Genomic DNA, 18796 nt, shown 5'->3' with positions numbered 1-18796 from the left:
AATCAAAAAGTTATTTAAAGATCACAAAAACGACGCATCGGACAGCATTCTGTTTTGATAGACTTTGCAGCTGAGATAACCCAGACTTATGAAATACCAATGCGATCCCCTAATAAATAATTACAACTAATTCAAGTTATTAAACAGGACAAACAAACTGGTGATGTCATTGAATATCATTCAGATAAAGTATGGTATAATGCTCATGGCATTGCTCCAATTCGCTAAAAATCGTTATGCGAAGCTAGCTAGCCGGATCTTAATGTCTACTCGTTAGATGGTTAACATCTGGTTATAATTCATATATGCTTCTCATATACCAGTACCTTAAACACATTGATATACAAGTGTAATGTGTTTATCCTCGTTCAGAAAGTATAAACTCCACCTACAGGTTCGACACTAACATCTGCCCGATTCTCTCGATCCCCGTCCCTGTCCACCATCTTCATTGGAACTAACAAGATCTTTTTTTTTGTCACTAACTTTTTCGTTCCCCCTTCCCTGTCTCTTCACCATCTCGATGGCAACTAATTAGATCTCTATCGTTTTCAGACATTTTGTCCCCACATCCCCTGTTTTACCCCGTTTCCACAATATTTATTTTTTTTTTCTCCATCTCTTCCGTAACATCACCATCATCGTCCAGGGAAGACCGCTCCAGTCGAAAACCAGCATGCGGGCCACCCGCCAGGCCTTCGTAGCCTGGGGGTGTTTTCCGCGGACCCACACGGACCGAAGGATGCGGCCAACATGGATATTTGCAAACGCCATATGGAAGACCCATATGCAATATCCAATTCACCGGCATTACATAATGATACTATTCTAGTTTTAATATAGTCGTAATTAAGATTAGTAAATATCCTTGGCATCTTAGAGCTTAAGCAGTGTGCCTTAAAATTATATTATAATATTGAATAAAAAAAAAAAATCTGGTTATAATCCCAAATGTTCCAATAATGTGGGAAGAAAAAATTATACATTCTATCACACGATCTCCAACACTTCGCCAAGCGGAGGACGCTTTCGGTTTTAGACATGCACATTTTTTTTCATTTCACAATGCGTGTCACATATTGCCAAACTAGCCAAACTGTGTCTAATAATTAGATAACAGGGCGCTTATATTGAACATAACGAATGAATTTATCGGACACAGAAACTAGTTATAGCGGAAAACGCCGGCGGCGCCAAACGGAAATAGAAGACATCGTAGTTTAGAGTAAAAAATTCGTTGAAGCTAAATTTCGTCGAGTCCTTTCAGTGAATGGTTTATTCAACTGGAAACATCGTACAGAGTAAAAATACCACTTAATTTTTAAATCAGATAAAACAATCTTAAGTGCAATATAGACGAATTTCGCGCTAAATCGTATTCAGAGTTGGCAGCACCCTCTACGATTTTAATGAAAATTGCTGTACATGAATGCTTTGTTACAAAAAAACCCCTTTGCATACTTTGTTTTTCCATAAATGATCTAGACTGTCTTTTGAAGAGGGCCAAACTTTGTTTACTATTTTTTTTCAAATGACTGTAGTCGAAAAAAGACATATCCTACACAGATAAAAATATTTACATCTATTTTCATGCACACATTTGGAGCAGGGAATTGAATATAAGGTTACTTTTCATGTCTTTGATTTTCAATATACAGTAAAAGCAAAATTAAGCGTAAATTGAAATATGCTTTGATATTTATTGGAAAATCAAGACATTTTAATTTACTTTTACATCGATGATGGTTTTCAATCACATTTTGTATTCAACTGATGTCTATTTCATAGTATCATTGATTTACATGTCGTGTAAATTTCATTATTTTTTTCTGTGTACAATAAAGAGTTGTATAAGTGGTTTTTACAAAATTACTCAAGTTTTTGAAAAAAAATATTGAAAGAAATTCTAGTGGACTCCTACACTGAAAAAATCGATTTTGAAAATTTAAAGTCAAATCGCAAAAAAAAAGAAAATTTTTGATTTGAAATTTTGATAAAGGATAAATGAATGTGTTCCATACGTACAGTCAAAAATTCATGTTGGGCACTTTTAAGGAAAAAAGTTATTAAAAAACACAATTTTCCTTGTCGAAACTATTTTTTTTTCAGAGTAATTTTATCGAAAACTGAACCAACGAAAGTTATGATTATCTCAGATTTCAATGAAACTCTGTTTTTGTGACAAAGTGCAGCAAGTCACTTCTTCGAATTAGTGCAAAATTCACCTATAGTTGAATCTCAAAACCACGTCGAATACTGTTCAACTTTTGGAGTGATTGAGTCGTGAAACCATTTTTCCTCATCTTCGTAACTTATGAAGTGCTCGTTACGGAAAACAATTTTATCACGTCATGTGGATCATTCTGGTCATTTTTCGAGCAATATTTGATTCAGTTTAATCATTTGCTGCCAGTAGCGACTGGTATTTACAGTTTCCCTAGGTTATAAGACACCTCCAAAAGTACAGCACCGATTTCTTTCCGAAGTGATTAGGTAATCACTCGACCCATGATTTTCTGCGCTTGGAATTTTCAAAATAAAACCATTTCTAAACTTATAAATCGTTTAAGGGGGGGAGGTGTAACAAAACAATAATGTATAACAAAAAGTATCATTCGAACAACATTTTGTATTTTTTGCGTGGAAAAATATTGAGAAATAAGTCGGTGAAAAGCCATTTTTGATGACGCTTCTTAAAAATCATGACTTGCGGTGTCCACTGTATCTCAGCGCAGACTAATCAGAAATGGACAAATCAAAGCAGCATAGTTAAAGCAAAAGTTTTTCTAGACCCCAACGTTTCTGTTCGATTTTTTTTAATTCTTTGAATTTTTTGTGGTTGTTTAAATTCAAAACTACGAATTTTTTCGAAAAAATCGGCTATTTTGTAGCTGTAAAACCTCCCTAAAGTAACAAACAACGAAAAGGAAAACGTTGGGGTCTGGTTTTTTATATGTAGAAAGTATGTGCAAAATTTGAAAAAAATTGGTGCAGTAGTTTTTGAATGACGATGGACAAGGACTTTCTGAACCTGCTTTCGAGACAAACGCGTTTTAAGTTTATTGTCTATAAAATCGAAGGAAACAATTTATTACTCAAGGGAGCACGTAAGCTCTAACATTCTTAAAAAGCCTTATTTTTTCTTTTGTATTTTGTTGTAATGAAACATTTCGAGAATGTTTTGTCAAGTTTTTAAGTCAATCGAAGTAGAAATCTTAGGCCTGTGTGCGCAGCTCTTATTTCTTCGTAATATGAAATCGGCAAAGATAAAGGCCCATAACTTGGCCCATAACTTGCTAAATTTTGTTCCGATAGGCTTCAAAATTTCACAGAATATTATTGAAATGTTTTACTATCAGAAAATAGAAAGAAAATAATAAATGATTTTTCAAAAGTGTTAGACCCGCCCCTAAACTAACATCCAACGTCCAGTCGCGATCGATGGGGCATGCTTCCTAAGCTTCAACAAAAGTTCGATAAGGCACTTGTTTTCAAAACAAAGAAACGAATCAACAGTTCCCGCAAATGCTCTTTACTAGGTAGGAATTTCGACATGTTCATTTTACTAATTGTATATGTATTACAAAACCACAATATATTTTGGAACGTAATGTTACAACCAAAACATGACGCAATAGTTTCGACGGTGGATTTATCTCTGGTTGCAGAGATATCTCTTGAAAAAATCCGACATTATTAACTGGTACAGCTGGTAGTTAGTGCACAGTTGTGAAATTTGTGTGTGTGAACTAAACGTTTTTATTGAAATAATAATGCCAATGTTAAAGTTATATTATTCTATTAGTAAAGATCAGAAGCAGAGAAGTCAGAAGCGCGCCTCTAGCATACAAATCTGCGATTGCCTTGTTAACCCGGTCTATCCAAAGGTAGGTTTCTTTCCTTTAGTTAGGGCGAGTAGCAGCGAGGTCGGACTGCACGAAAACAAAAACGATACGGGAAAGCCGCATTAGTCAGTTTACCTGCAATTTCCATTCTGCGGATCATAAATCGATCTGGAAACGATTTATTGATCTTTATTTCGTATAACGTAAAGTCGCCAGTTCAGTTTTGCAATGACTGAATGGTAACGTAGATTAAAATAGTCAAACGAATGAAAAATTCAGAGAAAAGATTATTTTATCGCAAAAAGATACGCTCAGAACAGGTCTCGAACCTGCATTCTTATGCATTCCGTGCATACGCTTATTACCATTTCCGCCACCCTGAGCTGTGGTAGGCACAGTTCTACAACAGCACCGTATATTTTTCCTAAAAAATAACCTTTTCTGTGCGTTTTACTTCATTGGACGTTTTGAATCTATGTTCTCATTCAGTTATTGCAAAACCAATCTCGAAAGTTAATCCAACAGTATTTTTTCCGATTTTAAAACGGTAAAATTGCTTTATCCATTATTTGGAATAGATTTTTTTTTCACATGAACGATTATGAGTTAAAGATATCCACAATGCCATCCAGAGATCTGACCTGATCAACGCACCGAAAATCGAATCGATCATGTTCTAATCAACGGGTGATTCTTCTCCGATATCATCAAAGTTCGCACGTACCGAGAGAGATTCGTTTCGCCATAGGAAACACTGCGGCTTCAGGTCGAGGTGATTCGCAAGAAAACTTATGATCTGGGAAGGCATTTGCAGATGCGAACAGAAAAGATATCGGTGACAAACAAGACTACAGACTTCCAAATGTACAAGCAAGAGTGCCTGAAAAGGCGTATTCGGCCGTACATTGAGGGATAAAGCCTTGGTACTACATTCCTTTGGTTTGATTTTATGTTTCAACAGACTTCGCAGCCAATTCATAGCATACAGAACCATTGCATGACTGGTGCTATGATCCGTAAGCGGGTCATATCGCCGAAAGCCATTTCGCCGAAAGTCGTTTCGCCGAATGCCATTCCGCCGAAAGTCGTTTCGCCGAATAGGTCATTTCGCCGAAAATCGTTTCGCCGAAAGGGTCATTTCGCCGATTGGGTCATCTCGCCGAAAGGGTCATTTTGCGAAAGGGTAATTTTGCCGTAAGGGTCATATCTCCTGCATGTTATGTCTCCTGTATAACTGATGAGGCGCAGCCACATAACCGAGGCCAAGATTGCTCGGCGGCACAAAGCCGCCGAGCCGAAGCCAGCTGAGTCGGCCGCCGACCCGCCGTCGGAAGCGGCGGCCTCTTGCATACAAACCTGTAACCGCCTCGTTTGCCCGGTCTACTCAAAGCTAGGTTTCTTTGCTTTAGTTAGGTCCGAACGAGCGGTAGCAAGGTCGGACAGCACATGAACTAAAACGATAAGGCGTAGCCGCATTAGTATTTTTCATTTTCACTAAATAAACGGAAAATATCACCTACATTTGCCTGGTAGATACAACTATGCAATTGCTTTGATGCTTACTAGCTAATAGTCAACAAGTCTTGGGAACTTCTTTCTGAGGTTCATGAATCAATCTTTATTCAAGAGTACAACAATTAATCATTATTCAAGAAGTACAATGGTAAGTTAACAAAACGGGCGTTAACGCTATCATCTTTCGTTTGTTTTTAATTTAAATCAATTCTAATTACGATTTCAGGATTCGGCGAAATGACCCTTTCGGCGAAATGGCTTTCGGCGAAATGACTTTCGGCGAAATGGCTTTCGGCGAAATGACCCTGATCCCTATGATCCTACTGATACTAAGAAACCTTCCGGTGCTTGAACATACAACAATTGGCTTTATATTCAAAAACATTTAAAATTGTGTAATTTGAATATTACATGTCTTGATTCGAATGAAATAAAAAACAAAATGTCGATAGCAACAGCGCGACTTGAAGCGAGAAACGTTAGATCACAAAGCACGCTATTTAATCGACTGAGCCACAGAAGCACATGTCTGGTTAAGGTAGACAATGAAAATTAGACTCGAAGTCTGTAAAATTCTGTACGAATGGAATATTGCGTCAAGTTGTTTATAAATTGTAAGTTGTTTATAAATTGTATCGTTTGTAGAATTTTGTCAGCTGTCAAAGTCGTTTTCTCTGTGTAGATCGATAAAAAAACTACGGGTTGCCTGATCTTCAACTTTTAACTTCAACTTATTAGAGACTGCCACAGTGTAGATTTTATGTAAAAGTATCGAGATTTTCCTTAGATATGGTTACTCAAACTGGGACATGTTATCTTCGCAGAGGTAAACGGTGTACATTGTAGAGCCTCATGAGTTGGTTCTGGAACAAACAATATTATATGTTTATTATATGTTAATGTGTTTTCTACGAAACACAGTTTTATTGTTAAAAAGATTTTTACAAAAACATTAACAAAGTTGTCATTTTTTTCGCCAAATTTGATAAAAAAGCGGGGTATTTTTTTTACCATTCAAAATTTCATGCGCTATTTTTCAAACGGTCAAGCTGTTCTTCAAGTATCATACACACATTCAGCAACCATGTCTCCGAAACAACTCGATATTTTTACATAAAATTCAGATTGTAGAGGTCCCTAATAGGAACTAATATCTACTTAAATCCTCCCTCGAAAAGAAGGAATGAAAACCCCCGTTTATAGAAGAAGCTCCCCTTAAAGTTTCAAAGTAATGTCTTACAGTTCACAGTTTTAGTCTGATTTGGCAAGCTGTCAATACAACGAAGAAGTGCTACCGTGATACCGGTAGATTTCTTCTAAAAGGACATCAATCCACCCAACATAAAGAGGTGGTGGAGTAAAATGGCCACTACAGTTAGCCAATAGAGTATCCGAATGGATGTTTTCATGCTACCCTGCTGGGTTCGATTCTCTAATCCGCACATAGGCGCCCTTATTCTGAATAACGCCGTATTGATTTTTCGATCGAATGTAGTTCGATCGAATCATAGCTACCTTTGATTTTGCTAGCGTTATGAGGAATACAAATGAAATACGAGGGAAAAAACGATACGACGTTATTCAGAATAAGGACGAGGGTCTGGAAGCTTTTCTGGCCCGAAGAGGCGAATGACCTTAAAGTTAAAAACGCAATAATCTTAACAAATTAAAAATAATTAAAAATGCCTTTGTATGTGCGAGGTTGCAAGGTGACTATGGCACACAGTGAAATTCTGCCGACTTTCGAAATTTTCCTACCCAAAAAATTTCAAAATTGCTACTACAAGTGTGACTGAAAAAAAAAAATGAAATGTGGATATAAAATGAAAAATCTTTAATTGTTTTTCTAAATAAATTTCATCCACTTCAAAGTAATTCCCTCGCGACAAAATGCAGTTTTTTTTCTAATTCTGGAAGCATTTTAAACAGTCTGTGATTTTCCGTATCTTCTTCGATTCGGCTCTTATCTTATAATAGAATTAAAACGCGTTTCCCGAAGCTTTCTTTTGAGTTTAGAGAACAGCCAGAAGTCACACCTATCCAAATCAGACAAATACTGTGGCTTTCTATGAACATTTGTACTAAATGTTATTGTATTTATAGGTTTTGACTTGAAATATGCAGTGGATGTCAGAAAACAGTGCTGTCATCCAAAAAACAAAAGAACCGGCTGGAGTACCTATTTTAGTTGTTTTCAAATGCGTTCCTTATAAACTAAACTGAATCTATGGTTCTAACGCCAAAATTTATTTGACCGAATTTCTATTCACTTAATAATAATTTCATGGAATTTCAATTAAAAAAGGATACTACAGATGAGACATGACTTGATGGTTGGACCAAATGATAAATGCAATATGCATGAAGGCTTTAATGCACAAAAACAATGCCGAAGCCTGTTTGTAATTTATTCATCATCGATGCAGCACGCACTTTTTTGGTCCCGTTGCTGCTACCGCTTCGATTGCCACCGCCACTCGGTTTGACAAGATATCGACCTAAAATATGAACAGTCTTCCGTTGGCGGCAGTAGGCAACTTCAACCGCATAAATGCTAATAGCATTATAATAATTTCCTCTTCTGTGGCGGAATAATTTATGCAAATTTTAAGTTCAAATTGCACACTACCGTATCTGCTACACTTAAGCGCGAGGGCCAAAACACAGAGAGTTGATTATGGTTAAAATATTTTCTGTCGCCCCAGAGTGACTACAGTTTAATGTAAGTAGCTCCGAACAAGTTGAAGTAATAAAACTGGAACCAATTATGCTGTTTGTGCCACATTGAGCCTGGTCAATTTTGTTACATATTCTAGCAAAACCGTAATGAGGTTACCAGGCCAGCGAAACCTACGAATTGCGTTGCGGTTCTGATGGAGCATTCCGATCGGGATAGCAACGAAAGGACCACCATCCAGCAGCAGGGAGCTGCTGCCGTTTGTGCGGTGTTTATGATAATTATGTTTGTCAAAATTTACGACTTTCGGTTGAATGCCTGCATCTAGCACCACACGAATACGTGAAGAGTCAAAATGGGAGAATGAAAGCGAAACTCACCCACTAATGTAAATGGTTGTAACATTTTCGCACTCACTCTACTTCGTAGTAATCACCGAATAAGGACAGTGTACATATTCGGCCAGGTAGAAGCTGCGAATTGTTATTCTCAGTTTGACTTCAGTCATTTCAGGGTTTACGGTAGGCAGGTGTTGGGATTAAAATGAAGCCTGTTGTTTTGGTCGGCGATAACGCGGAACCAAAAAATGATGAATTGCGCAAGGGCGCATTACAATTAGCTTCCGGCTCTATTGGTAGCACACATCGCTAGAGCACTGCTGCCTTACATTCACTAACAGAAGGGGATGGGGTGAATAAACAGTCTTCATTAAGTACTACAGACCTAATATCACATATTTCACACTTCGAACAAGTGAAACGCGGTTTAGAAATTTCTAAGCGGGAAATTTCGACTTTAATGACACTGCACACTTCGGCAAGTGAACGTTTATAATGACGTTAAATTGCAAGTATTACTGGATGAAGACGCCACGAAAACGCAAATACAATTAACAAAGGTGCTGCCCTACATAAGCAATTTTGAAATGTCCCCCATGGATAAGATTCAGTCAGAAAAATGTGATTTTGTTCCACGACTATGAAGTCATTTGCGACATGCTAGGAAGTCTCCAGTAAGAACAGTTGGACCCAACAACGTACTCACCAGACCCGGCTCTATGCGACTACCATCACTTAACATTGTTGAACCAGACACATATTTACAAAAAAAAACCTAAATTATTTGGGAGTAGACTTGGCACATCAGTCACAGAATAATTTAGCTCAACATGGGAGAATCTGCAATTAACAATATGAGAAATAGGCGCTTCCGTGTCGACCTTGACCGAAATCCGCGAACCATCACAGAGAAGTGACCAGGAGGAAAGAGTAAAGATTGTACTCGAAAAAAATGCAATCGACAAAAATGATCGCAAAAAAATACACACAGTAGCTGTACCTTAGCAAAGCTGGTTTTAAATCTTGTTCAACACATACGCCATCTTTCTTGTACATTTCCATCCCACTGTTAATCTGAATTTTTCTATTGGGTGAGGTTATTTCGAGTTTTGTGGATTTGTCTCATTCTACATAAAAGCGACATATTTGGTTTCGCGTACTAGCACGATGCCAGATCCCGCCAAAACAGAATGTCACCATCGTGGGACCGAAAAAAGGAAGTTTTGGAGGTATTCTTCTTTATATATTGATTCGTTGATAGTGCCGGTCATTCGGTACGGTTTGCTGAATTTGCCACGCCCACAGATTGTCGGTCTTTTTCCTCCGAAAGTTCTCGGGAAAATCTAAGCGGGACTTTCCGTTGAAAAACTTCAGACCGAAAATCTGCTTGGCCCTCCGCTTTAATGTACGTCTCGTCCTTCATTACGATAAATGTCGGGTACACCAACCACTCGCGGAACAGTTTCCTGGCGCGGGATTTGGTCACCGTACTGTGCTTATCGGTTCGGTTAGGTGCCATGTCTTCAAGGTAAGGACACATGATGTCCGGCCAGCTTCATTGTCTGCATTCAAGTGGTAACATTTCTTCATTTTACTTCCGCTGTAAGCTCGCCACTAGGAGGTCTTGGGCTCCTTGAACGATTTTACCACACGGGACACGGTCGAATTGTCGATTCATAACTTTTTAGCGATCCACCTGTCGGATTGGCCTAAATCTTTCACGACCGCGTACATTTTATTTCATCGAAGCACTTCTTCCCTGGAAGCCGAAAAATTGTGGTGACTTTTTGCACTTGTAAACATAAACTTCTGAAAAATGATTAAAAACAAGAAAATATTCAAGTATTTTCGGTATCTTTGCCAGTACCAAATAGTAATTCATCGCATATGAGAATTACGCATATTTTTTTGTTTTATTTATAGAGGGTTTGGCTTAAGACCATTCGCCTCTCCGGGCCAAAAAACTTTCTGATCTGAAGAGCAGGATTGGGAATTTAAATAAACGATAAATTGTTCAATAGCCTGTTAAGGCGAAATGTAGCGGAATGCGAAAATCGCGTTTTTGATTAATTATTCAAAAACTTGGTCGATTTTCGAAAAACCAAAAACGCTTAAGTTTTCGAAATCAAATTTATCATAACTAAGTATTCTTAGACTTTTGAAATTTTGCTTTGCCGAGCCGTAATTGGTTTTTGTAATGTATAAACGGTCACTGTTCCGTCCCACGAGGATGATTTTAAAACTGAAAAGTAGTGTTTGTAGCAGAATTTCACAAAGAATATAAAAATGCAACTCAAAATTATAAAATTTTAGCTAAAACCACCGAAATTTGAAAAAGTTTACATAAACTTTTCCGCATTTTTTTCATGCTTGCGCGCTGGTGTTTCGTATCGAGGTGGTATGAGAAATGCACGGTGGGCACGGTGGCATTATATCGTGAGCAAAAATTACATATAAAAAAATGACGCGAATTTATGCAGCATTGGGTTTTGTGTTGAAATAAAAACGAGTTGAATACAATAAAATGGGTATTGTAAGAAATCGTTTATTTTCTAAGTAGCTGTCATTTATAATGCTAATAATGTCCAACTCTGTTGAGTTCAATGCATTGATGTTGCTGAAGCAATTATGCTTGGCTGTGTAATATCGTAAAACGGGTATTATTTTAGATTGTAGCAATTTTTATAGCAAAACTAAAACTTTAACATTGACAAGCTACTGAATGAAACGAATAAAAGCCAAGTATTATCGTTCATTAACATGATATACAAACAAAGTGATAAACATTGAGGGTCAACTTCGAGCCAGTCAGCATGGAAAACTTATTGGAATTCATTGGTTTTTCAATTATTATGAATACAATGAATCAACGCTTGATTTTCCTTTCAAAATCGATTGAATAATAATGAATTACGAAACAACCAAAAATGTGCTTGAGAAAAGATTCACTAAATAATAATTTATAATTGGAATGTATTCCAATAATGTAATCTATGAAATTATTTAACTATTGATGATATCTGGCACTGGAGGCCAGAGGACATTTGATCTTCGGTTCGTTATCGTTGAAACAGACATATTTAGACTCATCATGCTATATAATTCCGAAAGTCGAAAAAAAGTTAATGGTGAATACTTTTACGAAAATTCTATCTCGTCGGCGGGAAGGGCCTGGTGATCGACTGGCAAAGATATCGAAAATACTTGAATGTCTTCTTGTCTTCAATCGTTCTTTTGAAGGAGAATCCATGCTTGCTACTAAACTCAGGCATATACATGGTTAGCAAGTTAGTCAATACATATACATATAACCTCATGTTAATCATTCATAATTACTCATGATTTATAGCTCTAGTGTAAGAGTAATCACTAACAATAATGATTGAATTAGCATATATTTAAAGTGCGAAGAATTCAAAAATCCATTACGTCCAGTCTTTTTTACAAGCCAATATAAAAAATACGGAAATGAAATTCAAGAAGAAAAAAACTTATCTGTGGAATATCTCTCCAGCCGTCTCTACAATATGAACGGCTGATTACTTCCCGATGTTTCGATTACTTCATCAATATTTCAACGCGCCTCAGCTGAATTTTTGTTGTCCCCAATGATCATCTTTGAAAGTGTCGTTAGGTAGTGAATAGTGATAAAAAAGGCGAATAATAACACCAAAAAAAATGCCTGACAGGCTCAAAGCTCCGTTATTTAAAATGGGCAATATTTCAGAAACACGATTCAAAGTCAACAAAACGGGTGTCTTTCATATTTCTTTATTTTAATTCAATATCAATAGGATATTTTGACAATTATATGATTCGGCAATAGCATCCATTCGACGAAATTCCTGTTTACGAAACAGCTTTCGACGAAATGGTTCTTGGTGAAATGAGCAGGATCCTGATCTGATTTGGGATTTTTAGCCGCGCACGATTCAGCGAACGAACTCATGTTTAGATCATGTTACACTCAAATAAAAAAAACCGTTCGATTTGCTTGAAAAATCACGTAAGATGATTTCAAATGTCAAACTGAATATTTTACGTGAAAAAATAATAGAATAAAAATAGAACCAATAGAACGTGAACCGGATCATATGAATTGATCAAACGTCAAACAATCTACGTGCCTGTCCGAAGTGAAAGATTCGATTTTGAAAATGGCGAACAGTGTAAGAAGTTTGAAAATTCACGAGAAATTTTTTTAATTACATTTTTTATACTACAAAGCAAAATAATTGTGATTTTGATTTAAATTGATATGTAAACTATGCCACACAGCAAGAAATGATAAAATTTACCTGTGACGTTAATCCGCATATGACTCAAATCATAAAAACGTAATTCGTAAAATGACTGAATTTTCCAAAAATTATTTACATATGTGTCCAACATACACTACATATCAAGCCAACGTGTATAATTGCATACTTTAGCACTTAAAAGTATGTCAGAATGCATTAAATATATGTTAGATCTATCGTAAAAATGAGTCATTTTTGACGCTCGTAAATGTCGGTCTCAGAAGACGTAAATCTACACGATTTTTTCAAGGTGTGCAGTTTTTTCAGCCTTATAAACCCACTCCCACCACGTTATCGACAGTGCTGTAAAACGTCAATCAAATCAATTGAAATCGAATATGTGCACACACTGACGATCACTCTACTGCAGTAAACTTCACATTCTAACTCACACTCTTCGCATTCATACCGAATGGGAATCATCCCGTCCTTCGTTCGTTTCTCTCTCTGACGAAGCTCAGTTTAACCACCGTCAGTTTATCTCTTGAAGTAACAAAATATCTATTACAATTGAATGAGAGAGGGGCCTTCAAGTGAGGTTCATGTAAACATTCGAATTGGTTCAAGATAATGGATGAAAGGTAAACCAGTCATGATAACTGAAATATCAATTACAAAATAAACATAAATTAATTATGTTTTCATTTTTGCCTCTCTCATATAGAAAGGTTATGCAATCATTGTGAAAACTGAGTTTCGAACCGAGGCCCGGAGGGCCGAGTGTCATATACCATTCGACTCAGTTCTTCAAGTACGCCAAATGTATGTGTGTGTATGTGGACCGATTTTCACAAACTTAGATTCAAACGAAAGGTCTTGTGGTCCGATTCCGGAGTTATGAGATAAAATGTGCAAAAAGATGAAAATATATTTTCTAAATTTTCTCATAGATGGCGCGACCAATTTTCACAAACTGAAGTTCAAATGAAAGGTCCTTTGGTCTCATACGTAATTCCTGAATTTCATCCGGATCCGACTTCCGGATCCGGAAATATAGGGTAAAGTGTGGTAAAATTTTTATACCATCACTGAAAAGGGCGAAAAGCCGTAAAAAAATCTAAATCGACCTCAAATCTTCTCCAATTGATAATTTTTATCAGTAGTCGGTCAAGCAAACCGATTTCGGTTATTGTTTCAAGAATCGAAGAAAATTATTTTAAAGAATACCACAGTAATATATATTATGGTATGATTGTACGAGAAAGGCATCATTACACCACTTGGTGGATTAAAACAGGTTTTATATTTCGAAACAAATATCAATACATTTCAAACAGTCGAAATTGTCGATTTTAATTTACTGGTGATAATTGAAAACTCAAATGAGTGCCGCCGCCCTCTATTGATCATTATGGTCGGAGAGAGTTTTGTGTTGGCGAGTTCTAAATTTTCATCCATTATAAAAATCGCCACACGAAAATTTTTCAACTTCTTTGTACAGACGCCAAACAAAAACTAATCGTACGATATGTGTCAAAATTAGACAGAATGTGTATAAAAGCGTTGCTAACGTTGAGAGAATAAAAGTTTACCGATTGGACAAGCGCGGGAATTTTAAAATGAAAATTCTGGTTCTTTTTTGATTATAAGGTAAGTCTCGAAAACAATGATTTACGATTATCCGTTTATCATCGTTTCATTTTTTTTTGTTTTTCAAAAAAAAGCGGAGCCAGTCGCACTGAACTTGTTCGATACAGTTCCTCTTTTATTTATAGCATGCAAATCCTCTTTTGGGATGCATATTTTCCTAAGAGTTATGAACACCAAGAATTGCAGCTAATCAACGAAACATGGTTCATACATTTCTCAAGTTTATTCACCATTGTTCGGCTTATCAGCCGTTTGATTCAGATACCGGCCGTGTGAACACTTTCTTTTTCATGACGGAGAACGGTTGCGCGAATTTAGCAAAACACAAACATCAAAATAAATAACTAGCAAAAGATGGCTCCATAAAACGAATCCATGTCCATGCAATTTTTATTCCATTTTCGTTGCAATTGAAACAATGCATATAAAGATTGAAGGTGGCACAGAGCCCAATAAAGCAACACGCAAATGCGATGTGTTGTAAAAATCGTTTTGCTTCGCGATTTGCCTGCACGTAAAAGTGCACCTTACAACTTACAAAGAGTACTTGTGAACTACATAACGCGTGAACCGTTCCGGTTGATTGTGATTGTTGCATATCAACTGCTAATCAAATGCCTGATACACAGTTTCACCACGCAGGAGGGCAGCACCTGCCGGCTACCCATCGAAGGGCTCTCTGCCTTGGGATTTTATTTTTATTGCTGTTGGCACCCCCCGTGCCCAACAGAAATATTATTAGATTTCAGTTGATATCTTAAAGTAATGTATGGCTGCCGTGTTAAGTTCAAAGCCATTGGAGCAGTAATTTTTCTTCGCCGGGTATGTTTATCGCAGCATCGGTCGATGATTTTAATGAACCGATTTACATGTATTTGATTTTTCACTGCGATTCTAGAATAAGGTTCTGTATAAAGTTATGTTCACAACAAGAAATAATAGTACAAAAAAATTTAAGCACCTAAAACTGCACATATATAAAAGGCACTGATTCGTCAGGACGGTATTCTGGTATATTCTTGTATCATCTTGAAAAAGAGACTCCAAGGATTCGTTGGATTCGATAGTTATATCCAGGAGCAGAAACTTTCATGAATTTCAGGCAGATTCCCGATCAAATGTTTTATTTTGTTACAGCAAGGTGTGAGGGAGCAAATAAATTCTAGTTTGTGCCCGCCGATAAACTAATGATCTAGCAAGTAATTTGAATGTGCTAACTCTGAAGTAATATTTTGAACACCAACAAAACGATGGATTCGGGGCTGTATAGGCAAAGTCTTGATAAATGTAATATCATCTTTCAGTAAAACTCAGAATGGTCGACGATGGTTTCGATCAAATTCATCAAGCTACAAGTACAGTCAGCAGAATCTACACTCTTTCACTACTGCTAAGATTTTTGACACCATAACATTTGTTAGAACAGTTAGGCTTGTACAAATATAAGAATTACATACATTAAACATATAAGAACTTTGTTCACTATTCGACCAATGAAGTTTGTGATTATGCCTGTCTATCAATAATTATTTAAGCTGTCTGTGATATAATCGACTTCGTTATACTAAGATAATCAATTTTAATGAAATCAAATTCTAATTCTATAAGTAATTGATAAATCGTTCGAATTTTGGAAATTTGATAAGACTGTTTGTTATCTCTTAATCTCTGAAGGACACTAGCAGCATTGAAATTTGTCTTGACCTCCACTGCTGCGCAAAAGTCGATCCAGACAGGTCCGTATCTCCTAATGAGGATTTCTTCTCTCCCATTGTATTCGACCCTTATCGAAGGCTAGACATGATTTCGTAATGTTTTCCTCGAACAGTCTAATGAATTTTGACTGAACAACCATGTGTAAAGTTTGAGTTTGATTCGACTTAGTTTTTGACCACATTCGTTAACTGCATTCTGTGTATTACCCATCTTTCGCTCTCGCTGTCCAACATGTAACATTGTAACACCCTAAATGGTAATGAAGACGGACGGACGGACGGATGGACGGATGAACGGAGCGTTGCTGGCCTAGTTTCCACGCATCGCTAAATTGTGCCTGCCTTGCCTTTACTACTTTTGTATCATGCACATGCAGACGATTTGCCTCAGTGCATGTGTGTTCCTTCCTGGTGGCAGTTCTCTTTCAAATTTTGGCGTCCCCTTTATTTTTTTATTAATTCATTCCACTTTGGTAAGAACATTTTTATTATTAGACGCCTCGTGTCGTTCTGACCAGCTCATCTCGAACAATTTTAGGCCTCTAACTGTTGGCGTCTAGTCTCTGTCTATCGCTCGTGGCGAAGGTCTCGTAGAAAATACAACACAGATTCGTTTACTGCATTAATGGTCGAACTTTTGATCCGAATTCGTTGTGGAATTGTGATGTCATGCCCTTACGTCGATGTCAAAGATTTATTGAAAAAGGGTCAAATCAATCGTAAACGACGCGTGAATTTTCACTGCCATGAAGGATAATGCCTAATAATTCATTGAACACATCACAGAAATCAATTTTGTTTTTTGAATAAATTATGAATTCATGCGAATGCTTAAAACGATCTTCAGTTACTGTACATAAGCATCAGAGGAAGTACACTAAGGTTTTCTTCGCACAGTATGCTTTTCCCGTTTTCCTGCCACCCGTTTTATTTCCGCGCATTTCTTTTTAAATCCGTTATGTTTGAAAACTCACAACAATTAACCACACGAAAGGAAGCACCCTGAACTAATTCGTGCAAAAAAACCTTTGTGTAGCATTTAGTAGAAGAATAATAAACGCTGGGTAGGCGAAAATATTCATTCCCATAAAGAATCCTGCTTGTGTTATAGACAAAACGCTAAAATAATAACAGCTACTCATTTAATAAATCTAAAACATTGATGAAGAACATTGTACATACAAAGCTGATTTTTACATTCAATGATTTTTCTTTTTGAAATGTATAGAAGATATTGGCAAAAAGTTCAATACAGCTTAAGTTTGGAATCAAATTGCGAAATCGGATTTTTGTAGTGAATACGACTTACTTTACTATGAGGTGCCTTTTCAAACTTTACCCTCGTTGTGTTTTATCATATTTGATATTGAACTGGTTATTGCTATATATGTTTTATACAGTCCACTTTTGACCTGTTGATATCGTGCTTTATAAAGGCACAGTTTCAGTTTCAGCGAACCGTTGTTATACGTATTCACGTCAATCCGGTTATGTCTCTGACATTACCCACCCACCTTTTTTTAATACCCAGTTTAAAAAATATTCTACTTTAAAGCGATCCCAAAGGTCGACCCTGGTGGTGTTTAGACATGTCAATATTGGAAAATTCTTTCCTTTTAGCAGTATGTGCTTCGTAACGATTACTGAATATTTAAAAAAGGAAAACAGTGTATTCTCAAAATTGGTCAAATTTTCGAATGAAGAGTGAACAAATTCTAATCAAATCCTACACTGAAAAAACTAAGAAAAAAATCATTTTTACTTAAAAGTTCCTATCTTGAAATTAACGGTTGATGAGGAACATAATCACCTATCATGACAAAATTCCATCAAAATCAAAAATTGTTTTTCTTGTAAATTTACTTAAAAAACGATAAAAAAGTTAATATTTTTCAGAAGACTGTCTAGGCTGTGAGAGACAAAATATTATAATAGACTTTTTCATGACAAAGCGTACACGCTCAAAAAGTTTCATTCATATCTGAGACGATGCTGCCAGCGTTTGATGGAGTTGGCGCGAAATTCGTCACATCCTTTCCTAAAATTTTTACTGCACAACATATATGTTTCATTAAATCCCGCGATGGAATTGATTTCATTCGGCCTTATATTATGTGAATCGATCCTGAGTCAGAGAACATCAACCAGATTGGGTCCATAACCTATAAAAGTAGCAGTCCCCAGATATTATTTAAACTTTCAGATCTGTGAATAAATTCCACACGTACAAGTAAAATTTGTAGCTTGATCGTAAATTTAATTCGTTTGCTGCTTTCTAACAGCAACACTAATTGTTTTGTTTTGTTCGAGATAACACTACATCTCAATGTTTCATGCTTAACATTTAAGACAAATAAAGAATTTTAATTCACATAGAAAAAGTCACAAAAAGAATAGCATAAAAATAAATTTCAGTTCGTCGTGAAGAAAAAGACTTCAGTGTATTGTCATACACACACGTGAACGTACTTCTATGGTTTAATATTTGCCTTACAGAAGTAGAGAAGCAATGCAATCACAGTAAAAACCATTCTACTGAATACAGACTCGTACGGCCGAGTGTTATATTCGACATTCGACTCAGTGCGTCAAGATCGGAGATGGATGACCCGATTTCCAAAAAGTAAATAAATAAATAAATAGACATTGATATCAATGTCTTACGCTCATCATTTTTATCCGGATTCGGAATCACAGACAGAAAAGTGGAATCAAATTAATACACTACGATATAAGAAATAGATAAATTCTTTGAACTAACCAATAAATAATTCTATCGTGTAAGCCTTGCTGAACAAAAGGCCTTAAGGTAGCG

General features: G+C 36.5%; 2 protein-coding genes across 4 annotated transcripts in view; one reads left to right on the top strand and one right to left on the bottom strand.

Annotated features, from left to right (window-relative positions):
* LOC131425374 (uncharacterized) overlaps positions 1-18796 on the top strand; it is a 302108-nt gene that overhangs the window by 109266 nt on the left and 174046 nt on the right. The gene's annotated exons all lie outside the window — the stretch shown is intronic.
* LOC131425372 (E3 ubiquitin-protein ligase HECW2) overlaps positions 1-18796 on the bottom strand; it is a 104442-nt gene that overhangs the window by 27982 nt on the left and 57664 nt on the right. The window lies entirely within an intron of this gene.

The sequence above is a fragment of the Malaya genurostris genome, chromosome 1, assembly GCF_030247185.1.
Source record: "Malaya genurostris strain Urasoe2022 chromosome 1, Malgen_1.1, whole genome shotgun sequence".
Taxonomy (NCBI): domain Eukaryota; kingdom Metazoa; phylum Arthropoda; class Insecta; order Diptera; family Culicidae; genus Malaya; species Malaya genurostris.
The sequence above is the reverse complement of the archived record's forward strand: the minus strand, read 5'-3'. Positions and strand labels throughout refer to the sequence as shown.